Source organism: Poecilia reticulata, linkage group LG18, assembly GCF_000633615.1.
Source record: "Poecilia reticulata strain Guanapo linkage group LG18, Guppy_female_1.0+MT, whole genome shotgun sequence".
NCBI classification, from domain to species: Eukaryota; Metazoa; Chordata; class Actinopteri; order Cyprinodontiformes; family Poeciliidae; genus Poecilia; species Poecilia reticulata.
Window position 1 is genome coordinate 17,232,118 of NC_024348.1, and position 12,204 is coordinate 17,244,321.

The 12,204-nt window shown below is 40.8% G+C and overlaps 1 protein-coding gene and 1 long non-coding RNA gene across 3 annotated transcripts in view; one reads left to right on the forward strand and one right to left on the reverse strand.

The window, feature by feature from the left end:
• dennd4c (DENN/MADD domain containing 4C) overlaps window positions 1-11,644 on the reverse strand; it is a 39,020-nt gene extending 27,376 nt beyond the window's left edge. Inside the window, exon 1 of one of the 2 annotated variants that reach the window (XM_008435868.2) lies at window positions 11,372-11,644. The gene's annotated coding sequence lies outside the window, so the exon portion shown is untranslated. Of the gene's footprint in view, window positions 1-10,843; window positions 10,865-11,371 lie in introns of those variants that run through there. The other variant, XM_017310555.1, reaches the window with a different exon arrangement.
• Window positions 11,464-11,779, forward strand: LOC103480712 (uncharacterized). Its single transcript, XR_536149.1, has 2 exons — window positions 11,464-11,554; window positions 11,633-11,779. It is a non-coding gene; the product is annotated as an uncharacterized LOC103480712 (long non-coding RNA).
• Window positions 11,780-12,204: the final 425 nt, after the last annotated feature.

Sequence of the window (12,204 nt, forward strand, 5' to 3'; positions counted from 1 at the left end):
TCTGAATGCTGGTGTGAACGTCAGTTAATGCTTTACTTGACATCGGGAGCTTCATCATCCCTGCTGTATGGCCGGGCATTGTGCACAAAGAGCAGCATCTTTTAAGAGCTTTAAGTCTTCTAATAATTATAATGTTACACCAAATGAATGCAAGACTTGTTGGGAGTATGCACAACCAACATATTTACAGCACTTTTGTTGAGGAAACAAGGTGTAGGTTTTTTTTTATATGACTAACCAAAGGTAAGGAAAATATAACTAACATGGTGTTTAATTAACGTCAAGTAGGAAATGTATTCAACACGGAATAGAGGAACGAGACAATCTGTTCATTTCGAGCACCAACATAAATGACATTTCACCTCCGCTGCAACGGTAATGTTAGTATAAATGAAAAGAAAAAAAAAAAAAAACATCAGGACTGAGTCATCCAGTTCTCTGAAAGCCTGAACACAGCTGACCACAAAGCATCACAGCAGGGGAACAAAGTACAGTTAGCAGGAGAGAAAAAACACACGTGTATACACACACACACACACACACACACACACACACACACACACACACACACACACACACACACGCACACACACGCACACACTTTACTGGACAACAAACAATTCTGTTAGAGCTTGAAGTCTGAAAACCAGCAAATAAAAAACAAATAAAACAGAACATAGTTAACTAGAGGACATTAAGCAAACCGCACAAACCTCTCTTATGCAGGATTTTAATTATATAACCAGATCCACTTGATTTATTTGTGCAATTAAGCTAATAAAAGACAAGTAATTAAATGCCAACAATTAACAAAACTATTCATAACACACACAGCTGATGTTTTTGCCTCATTTTAGCACCCTCCACAATGATAGACAATCCTGACAGACAAATAAATAGACAGTATAGAATAAGACTGAATTTTTTAACAACAAACTGTAGGTGCGTCAGTGTAGAGAACAACCTCATGCCGGCTGTTAAAAAGGATGGGTCTGTGATGCTGTGGGCCTGTTTGTTTTCCAAATATCTTGAGAACCTGGCAAGGAATCAGAAACTACTTGAAATGCCAAAATGATATAAAGACAAAAAAACATCAGGTGGCCTCCAGCAGAAATATAGGTCATAAATGGATCTTTCAGCAGAATTATGATTTTTTTTTAAAATGCATTTTTCCTCCCGCTGAACAGATTAACTTAAATTAAAAGTTGGATTTTAGGACTAAATATCCAGTCTGAAATGAGCTGGACAATGTCTGTGGAAAGAGGAATGTCTAAGGTTCCCTCCCACGTGAAGTGACCTCAGATAAGCTGAAGAATGGAAATTGAGTTTTTCCAATGCTTTCAGCACAAGATTATGCAGCTGCAAAAACTCCGATTAATTAGACATTTCACACATCTAACAAATTTTTGTACAGGTTTTGCTAAAAAATGCAGATTTGGTCATGAAAAAATAGGATGTGGTCATCCTCAGCAGGGACATCTCAGACACGGTGTACTAAAGGAATGCATTATTTGCCATTTGATTCGATCTGCAACAGCATTTCTTAGTCGTAAATGGACTGACCTTATGCAGAGCTTCCTAATTACCACTCAGAGAGCTTTTATGCTAGAGCCACATTCACCCAGCAGCACTCACATTCACATGAGATGATGGGAGATGGAATAAAACCCACCCACTTTCTGGTGGCAAGTCTCTCTCCAAAACTTCACAAATTACCACCACCGCTACGGAAATGAACCCGACTCCTGACGGACTTCACACCGTCCACCCAACCGAAAACCCCTCAAGTCTCAACCAGACCCCCCCACAACCATAAAATCTCTCTCTCTCTCTCTGAGGTAGTCCATGATAAATAAACACTGATGCTGCCATAGCAACCGGCCTCCAACAATGCCAGGCTGCTCGGCCCGGAGCAGAGTAGTGTTACCCTACCTCAGGAAATCGATCTCAAAAGTTTACCCTGAGCGTAGCTGACGTTCCGAGCAGTCCGCTCTCAGACTCCAAGGACATTTAGACACACTTATAGGTTGCCGCTTTAGATGTGTAATAAATAAAGTGGTAGACATGGCTTCCTTTAACTATCCATTTTAATATGCAGGAAACAAATAAAACCCACGGTGGTTCCCAGAAAGGGAAGGGGAATTGAGACTTAAAAGCTTTAAAAGGGATTGTAAACAGAAGTAAGCACAAACATAAGGAGTCACTTTCAAGTAAAAAAAAAACGAACAAAACTGGGTCAAAGGGTAAAACAACCGAGTCAAGCTAGCACGTTACATTTCCTGGATATAAATGTCTGTGTTGTAACTTGAGCCGCTGCCTCTGAAGGCTGAAAGGTGGTGTTGTGCTCCTCCTTGGCCGTCTGAAAACCTGTTCCTGTGGAGCTGCTGAGTCCTGATGATCGAGTGTCACCGCTTTGTCTGGGCTGCGTTCAGTGTTGCAGGGTCATGATGACAAACCAACACACTACGCAGCTTTCATTGAAGTCGACACGCGCCGGAAATCTTCCTCGATATTGAAGTAAATGAATTGCTAATGCTAATTGCCACAGTACTACAATTCTTAGCTTGATTTATGCGGTTCTCTACGAGGACATTTTGAGACGGTGATCATTTTATTGATATCCATTTATATGGAAAACTGGCAATCAAAAATGGATGCGTGCATATTTATTTACAGAAATCAGACAAATGTTTCATGTGAAAACATCGTACTTGTCCAGGCAATCTGTTTTCAAAAGTTTGGATCCAAAAGCTCACTAAGGATTTCCATGAGATGTTTTTACAGTCGTCAGGCTGCAAATATAGAACCGGAAAACACAGGCTGTAAAGACTGTAAAGGCAGTGTTTATTCTCTTTAAGAAATTATTTTAAGCAATTATTCCCAGATCATTCAAGTTTTCTTTATTGCTTTGCAAGAGCCAGGCGTCATCTCCATCAGCTGAAGCCAAGAGATGCTATAAAACCCCAGAAAACTTGCTAACCCTGGTGCCTGGGACGCTACGGCAGACGGCCGTCATGTTCTTGAGTTAAATGTTTAAAGTTAAGAGGAAATTTGAAAATATCACTTGACTGTTATGCGTTATTGGGAGACTAGAAGATTAACACCTATGAAGTCTTAAAAAAAAAGACAAAAAAAAAAAAAAACTAAAATAAAATAAATGAACAATGCTAAGTCTGGTGGTGGCACCAGTAAAGCCTGGTGGCCCGCCAGGCTTATAATACACCGTGGGAAACCCTGAAAGCCCCATCAAGAAGTCAACATTTAACTGCTTTGTTGACATCTAAATATCTGAACAAATAATCCAAATATGTGTCCAAGATGTGTCTTAAAATTAATTATTCAAATTTGTAGAAAAGTCAAATGGCAGAAAAAACCCTCAAAAGAAAAAGCCCTTAAACTCCAGCTGGCTCAGTAAAACAAAAACCCCATTTGGAGGAGGCTCATCTGTGTATCTTAAGATAAAACCAGAGAGGTTGTAATGGGAGGCTCCAACATAAAATGAATCACGACTTCCAGCATAAACAGCTTTTCAGCACAGAAATAAGGAACTGGTACAGTTGTAGGAGTCGTAGGAGTGACCAAACCGTCTGTCCAAGATGTTTTGAAATTGCTGAAGGAACGTGGCGGAGAACGTCGTTCAATTTCTACTTCTACCCAGATTCTTTCTTTTTGTTTTAAATTATTCATTTCCATCCTTAAAAAATATGTAACTGGCAAAATAAATACCCTAGTATACATTGTAAAAACAAAAAAAAAATGGACAAACTGGTTTGTCCAGTTTGAACTGTCTTGTTGTGCTGTCCAAATAAACTTGAACTTTACAGTTGTGATACAGGAATCCATGGTTACAGCAACATATGTTTATATAATTAATTTGGACTAAGGTTCTTTTTTAAGAATTAAGGATAAGATTTTTGTTAAACTATGTAAAAAAAAATTTTAAACAAAAACAGAAAAATTGTGTGTTTGAAACAAGAAGTGGCACAAAACTCAATGACCTTGGTGACCTTCTCCGCAAACTTTCTGAAACTGCTGAGAATCTGAACTAGTGTTAAAATTATGCCTTTTGCACCGCTGAATTCCTCAGTTTTCTATTCTAGTGTCTTTCTGCTTCTCAAGAAACGCAGTTTCATTTGTCTATTGGTGATAAGATAAAGAGAGAAATGACCTTGCAAACCCTCAGGGTAGGAAAAACAATCGGGGAGCCATCTTTAAAATTAGGCTCATCCTTACATTAAAAACTGCATTTAAAAATCTTACTTTATGTCATTGTTTGTTTTTATATATCTGGAGTAAACTCGTGCTGCATCCCCTCACGGTCTGCCCCAGGATGATCTCATCCGTTTCACACAAAAGAGTCTGGAGGCTCGTTCCCCAGGCGTGAAAGAGGCTCCCTCTGTGCACAAGCGAGCGTGCAAAACGCCGGACAACGGATGACGCTGCGTTGTTTACGTTATTTCTGCACGAGCTCTGCCATGCACATCTGATCACAGCTTTTCCCTAACGCAGCTGCTGAAGATAACAGCGAATAAGAAAATAAAAAATGTAAAAAGAAATTTACAGCAGATGCTGTAATTGTGCTGCAGACAGGTTGCTCCATCCATAAATATGCAGCCAAAAAATGGTCCCAGGATGAGATGGTATGTAAACCCACGGTCCACTTCAAGTGGCACTTAGTAGCTTTGGTCTTTACAGGATCTGGAGAACAAAGTGGCGCTCCCTGCCACCTGTCAACACAATATGGTGTCAGCAGTGGTTGCCAGACTCAGCGCAAGCTGCCAAGGTGGCAAAACCCAGATACTACAGACAAAGCGTAGCTCCACCTGGGTGGAAAAAAACAACAACCAGAAGCTGTAGATGTACCAGGCACATGGTGAAATAAACTAATAACTAAACATGTTACTAAGGCACAACTGATAGCATTAAGACAAAAAAGAGTTTGCTGTATGTCTGCTTTACGGCTCGGGATAAAGTTGAGTGATATGCAGACATTATCAGTTAAAAACATCAACATTCTGCAGAGCTGAGAGAGAAAAAAAATTCTGCAAACAGCAGAAAACTTGTAGTCCACAGCAGGTCTTTATCTCTGCTTTTTAAACCACACATATATATATATATATATATATATATTTTTTTTTTTTTTTTTTTTTTTTTTGACTAGAAGTAGTCAACAAGATATCTGTGTTAAAACATAGATAAATGCATGTTAGGAATTGAAATGCCTTACAAAAAAAGTCTTTATACCCCTGCTAAAGAAGAGCTTCCCCACTATGTTTCACTGTGTTGTGTGTGTGTGTGTGTGTGTGTGCGCGTGCGTGTGTTTATGTTAGGATTGTGCCAAAAAAAAGTTGCAGTGTGGTCTCGCCTGGCCACAGAACCTTCCGCCTGCCACACATTTGCCGTGTTGTCTTCATGGTTTGTCACTGACTTTGGTTTTATTTCAGCATTGATCTGAATCTTTCCACTCTTCCATAGAGGCCATTAGTTGTGCGTCACTAATGCCCTGCATCAGATCCTCCTAGAAGGATCTGCAGCTCCTCCAGAGTTGCGCGGCCCCTATTGGATGCTCTAATTTCAGATGATGGATTGAACAGTGTCCATTAAGACGTCATCAGCCTTGGATATTGTTTTAAGCTGCAGGTTCTGCACCATAACCCCCGACCTGTCTGCTGCGTTCCTTGGTCTTCACAACGCCGTTTGTTCATTGATGTCCAATAAACCTTTAGCGAACAGCTGGATTCACGCAGATCACCAAGCGACTTTGACTCCAATTGCGCTGGATTTTATTTAGTGGTATCATAGTAAAGACACACTTTTTGAAAACCATGTATTGTCTTCTCTTCACGTCCCAAATATAATTGCAATTTAAAGAAATGTTAAGCATTTACAAGTTCGTGCAAAAAGTGTGTCATTTCTGCGGTACGACAAACATTTAAGAAACTTTGCCAGAACTTTTTGCTCCCGTCTGCCACGAGTTTTCTGGTCCATACTTTAGTCCAACTGTAGTTTTTTTTCTTTTTTTTTAAATAATAGCTCCAAAGCTAAGTGCAGGTTCTCAAAAGCCAATCATCGTCGATGCATGCATAAACTGCAGAGGCACGCGTTTCATGGGTAGGTGTGGTTTCTGAAGCAGAAAATGACGCACTTAAAGCATTTGATGATTTACATCAACAGTCGACGCCTCCACGTAGGCCGCACATGACTACACAAGGCCAGCGCCGGGTCCAACTCGCTGGCTGAAGTTTGCTGGTAAATATAACCTTTTGAAGTGGAGCAACAATGCACCAGGAGCTGCAGCGCCGAGCAGAGCAGCTACAGCAGACAGAGAGCATTCTTTCCACTGCGAGCAGGAGAGCCCGACAAGCCAACTTCACTTCTTCCAGCTCGGCCAGAAAACAAGCGAAACAACGCTGCAAGGGCCGCGGGAGGAGGGAAACCGCTTAGCTAAAAGCTTGTTTTCCTTCTTTAGATCACAAGATCCACCTCGGCGATCTCTGGCTGGACGCCGTCTGTCTCAAGTTAATATGTATTAGGATGCACTGGAGCGTTTCGGGCACGGCAGGAACTCAAAACCTCCACCGTGGCATCAAATCTGTAATCTGTTTAATCATTTAAGGGTAACAGAATCAGATGATAAAACCTCCTGAAGGATCCTCGAGTCAAACAGCTCATCTGTACGGGCTGCAAACAGCAGACCTCAGTACTTCACTGACGTAGGGAATGCGAGAAGCACAAAGTAGCAAGACGTTTGTTCATATTTCTGGAAAAAGATATAAAGATTTGTCGTTTAAAGCAATAATCGAACATTAGCCATTTTAAGAACTGTCAAATTCATCTTTCTTCAAAGTGCTGAATTACTAGAGTATATCATAGAAGCAAATATCAGGGGAGACATACAACTCAACCCGAAGCTGATACAGGTGAAAATTGTCACTAAACACAATAGTGAGTTTTCAGACTACAAGAAGTGAAGTTGAAAATCGTTTGACAAAAGTGTTCCACAATTATTACTATTAAACTGCTGTAAACATTTCTGCTTCGAAACCGGCATCGGCCACATGCAACAAACACTTGTTATACCCAGAAACCTGGAGAAAACACAAGCCGGCTGCAGCGGTTAGCGACACCTGCTAACTCTTGAACGTTTCAATAAATCAACAGAAGCGAGGCGAGAGGTTGCCAAAGGTTTTCTCGCGCCACATGACGAAGCAAACTTTCATTTCTATTGAGGAAGCGCAGAAAAAAATAAAAATAAAGAGAGAAAGTCTGTGGGAGCAGGTGGATGATACTACAGATGGGAGAAATAAAAAGTCCTGACCAAGGATTTTCTGTCTGTGGGTTTTTTTTGAGTCACATACTTGGTGTCGAGTTAATCGCCAAAGTATTTTTAAAGGTAGATGTTCCCTAAAAGGTGAAAAAAACATGATTGTTTTGCAAATATGATGATTGAATAGTTTTAAATGCCTTGTAATAATTCAGCGTTCTGCCAAACCGCAGCACTTTGCTATATTTGTGAAACTTGAGTAACAGTAAATTTGTACTTCTTTGGCTATTGTATATATGTCCAATTGTTTAATTCATTCCATAGTTACAAACTTTTTGAACTGACAGAAAATGATTTGAACAAAAAGTGTGCAATTCAGAAAAATAAAAAAAGGGAAAAAGTGGAATTTTTTTTGGGGGGGGGAGTGCATGGTTTCCATCTTGTTGTTTGTGTTTATGCGTTTCAGGAAGGGGAAAGGGGCTGGTCATGTGTTATTTGTCTGGTCATGTGACTGAAAAAGCGATGCAGCTCAGGACTGTGGGGCGTTCAAGTGGAACAGAGAAGCAATGTCAATGCTGTGGTTGCTTTTTTTTTATTTTTCTCAGTGTCCAAAGGGTAAGGAAATACATATAACATCAGTAAATATCAGATGTCCCCATTTTCAAGTCAGGCCATCAATAATTACAAACCGTTTCTAATCAACCACCAAGAAATAACTCATCTGATAAACTTGCATAAAAGCAGCAACAAGATATAACAAACTCACTGCAATATCAGTTAAATATGTGGCTTGAAGCTGCTATGAGTACCCAACATCTTCAACCCCGAAGAAACTGAAAGCTCAACTCATTACCCAACAACTAACAAGGCACTTAGAACTGTGCTTCAAAATCAAAGAGGACAAAATATTACAAAGTCTGAAGCAAATTCAGGAGGTCAGGAATTGTTTGGTTTCAGAGAAAACGACCGATTTGGTGTTGATCACGACAGAGAACCTGACCGCATGGGACATGGTCAGGTTCTCTGTGTTTGGCAACGCTGCACATCAAACTGGTTTCAGTGCTGAATCACCTTTATTTCTTGCTTACACCCATAACATACGGCTTCAGGTTCCCATGCTTAGTTAATAACATCCTGACTCTTAATTGTAGCTTGTAGTTTCGGATTAGAGTCAGCGTGGATTTGCAGGATCAGACAAACCTGCTCCTGTGGTCAGATACTTCTTGTTTCCAATCCCAAAAAAACTGAACTGGCCACATTCTACTGTCGTCAAGGGCTGAAGGTGGAAGACAGAGGCAGACACCTGTTGGTGATTTCTACAAGATCAGACGAGACCCACACTGAACTTTCTGGCCTACATGCAAAACCATTAAGCTGTGAGAATACTTCATATATAAAGTAATATAATTCAAGATACCTGGAAAGGCTAGAAGATTCTTCACCCAGACTGACTGAGTCACCCTAAAAACCATTTAATTATGAACTGAACAATTCTGTGCCACTTTGTGTTTGTTTAACAAATAAAATCAAAAAAACCTGCCCTGAAGTTTGTGGTTTTAACATAATAAAATATGGAACGCGTAATGAATTGGAATATTTGTTAACGTGACGTAAGCTGTATGTTTTTTATATATTAAATCTACTTGGTTTTGAACAGCTGAATGAAAGAAAAAGAGCTAAACTCATCTTTCCACAATGAGAAATAAGTGCTTAACATTTCGAAACAGTGAAACGCATCGAGATGAATTCGATTTCTTGAGAAATGAATCATTCATTGAATCAAATCGGGAGTTTGGTTTTGTTTTTTTGTTGGTTTTTTGCAAGGAAGTTAAGGCGCAGGTGAGTGTAATAATGAAACCATTATTGCAGTGAGTGTCTGAAAGTCCCTGTTCAAGCACATGCTTTCTTGATAAAAAAAAAAAAAATGAAAAAAACACACAGAGCAGTAAAAGCAACATTTAACTCCCCATTCGGTGGTCTCTTTCTGAGCATAGCTCTTCTTCTCCTTTAAATCTGTAGGAGCTAATTTGGTCTTAATCTCAGTGGTTTGGAAAATATAGACATTTTTTAAAACTTATAGGTGTACATTTAGACTTCCATACCAAAAGAATCTGCAGTTGGATGCGAGAATTGCTGTAGATGGTTTATGCTATCTGAGGGATAATAATTGAGATCTGACTAAAGCAACTGAAATGTGAGCCAAAATTCAAAACCAACCACTTCAAATTAGAATTTGCATCTCATTCTTCCGCAACAACTACCTGAGGCGACGCCCTCACTCATCCAGATCCATATTTGACTTCTGCCTTGGAAACTACTTCTTCTTTTTCTTATTCTTGTTCCCGCTGCTCCATTATCCAGCCCACTTCATTTCCTTAGTCACCTGACAGAGGCTTAGGACAAGCGGCGACGGTGACAAAGTGCAAGTTCAATGTACACAAAGCCACAGCGCAGCCATGACCCACTTTCCACCTGCAGCCTGTGGCAGAGCGACGCAGAACAACCGTCCCTACGTCCGTCCACTCCTCTTTTCCATCCCCCGTCGAGCCGAGCCGAGGTCGGCTGAGGAGTTATTGCTGTGTGTGTGTGTGTGTGTGTGTGTGTGTGTGTGTGTGTGTTTCTACGTGGCATTTGCTCTCCGAGTTCAGCGTTTCTCACACTCCACGATTATCCTGTCAGGATGCAACATTCCTGCAGCAACCTCAGGTGCCAAGGCACGACACATTCAGAAAACCAGGAATGCTTATTGCACAATACACCAGGAAATGGCACACACACACACACACATAAATAACCGACGCTACGATGAGGAGGATCAAGAAGGAATCTACCCTTGGGGCTTCCACTCATGCCGGCTGGCATAAACTCAAGAGCCGAGGCACCTTGGCTCTGGGTTTAATAGCATTTGCCCTCATTATTCTCCCACACAGTCACAGTTGAGAACAAAAGCTTCCCAAACTCGCATGATTACATGAACTATATGCATCATCAGTGCATATCAGAAGCGCAGACTTGTCAGCACGGGCATCATTAACTGTGGAGTTTTAAATTCATTTAAAAATACTTTACTTATCCCAAAGGGAAATTAAAATATTGTCGCAACTCATCATTACGAAGTTATCGCCGCGGATGGTGATGCTCAGGTAGCAGTCAGTGTTCCAGCAAACCCGAGGAAGCCTCAGGTTGTTGTGCGACAGATTCATGACTGGCTCAATATCCGAGCAGTAGAGACATCAGTAGTAGTAACACCTCATTTGCTTTTGCTGCTCCTCTTTAAATATCGATCTGGGCATATAGTTAGGAAGTCAGTCAGGGAGACCAGGACACCGTGGAAAAATATGGAGTCAGAATTATGCCAAGCACATCTTGATGGCAACAAAAAGTGCTTCTCTGCAACAGACTAAGAACCATGTATCCAAATATTACCGGGGTTGACCTTATTGGTATAATTTTAGTAACTGTTTAAGAAAAAAACAACATCAATAAATTCAAGCTTTTATAGGTCAGCGTCAGCATCTATTCGGGCAAGATAACTTTTAGCCCGGAGACCGATAGAGCAGCATAAAGACTGATGATTACCTGGATTAAAGCTAGTCGCTCACTTCAAAAGGAAGTTAACAGTTCCTCATCATGTGCACAGCTCCCACCGTAGTTAAACATCAACACCTCCCTGGCATTAATGATAAGTTACACAAGGTTGTATTAAAACTCAAGCAGGAAGTTCAGAGTGGGATCGCGCCTGAGAGCAGACACCTGCGGAGGTTCAGACAGGCAGATTATCAGGCGTCAAGGAGGGCCCGAGGAGGAGGAGGAGGAGGAAGAAGGGCTCCTGGGTTCCCAACTGTTGCATCCGAACACATAACTAGGTCAACGCCGATGCAGGAAGCACACACCGCCGCGGCCAAAACAAAGCCAGTTTCCTCCTGAGCGGAGATACGTGGCTCTGCCCGTCTCTCTTTCCGCGGTGAAAAGTGGAGACGCAACAACCGAAGTCAACCGACAAGCAACAACAGTCTCCTTAAAATACTTCCGTTACCATTTATAATCCCTGCAATTTACTCCCGTTTAGTCAATAGTTGCGCCATATTGTAAAACGTGAGAACTCACCAGCTGTTTACGCTGCAACAGGAGACTATGTTGACATGGAGGCAACTTGCTGTTTCACCGCTTTATGTATTCCGTTTCGACGAGGACTTTGTGCGCAGAGAGAAGCCGCTGCTGGTTCTTGTACTCCTATCAAAGTTTGCAGGCCACTTCTTCTCACACTTTCATCTGAAGTTGTCGGCGGAGGTAGGCGCCATGTTTTGTGGCTGCGCTGATAGTTTTGTAGGCGATCTTTCTTCCTAAACGCCCCTCTCTCTCTTTCAGCCTGGAACCGCCCAGCGAAGAGGAGCGGCCACAGCCTGTCCCCGCTTTAACTGACACGGGCTACTTGCCAAAACTGTTACTAAGCCGGCGTACGTACGACCGGGTGCTTCCGGAAGTTCTTTTCAAAATAAAATGCAAACGTTTTCATCGGGAGGGGGAATTCTTCTGAATAACCAAACAAATAGTGTACAATTTATTTTAAACAGTCTTTATTAGTTTATGCTACATGACTAAATTAAAAAATATATACCTTTTGATCAACTGGCTAGAAGCGGGGTACACCCTGGACAGGTCGCAAATCCATCGCAATAAATAAATTCAATAAAAAATAATAATCTTTGAGTCACTTTACATTTTAAATGCATTTAATTAATTGTTTAGCATAATGCGAATACGCCAATAATTGATCACATAATTGAAGTCCACAATTATTAATTAAAATCTGAATTCATTATGTGGTATCAAAAAAATAATTGTTAATGATCTAATCGTTCTTTATACGTTTATTATGCAATTTTTTTTTAGACTTTATTCATTTTTAGCTTTTGTTCTTTTTGTTGTATCAAGGCCCA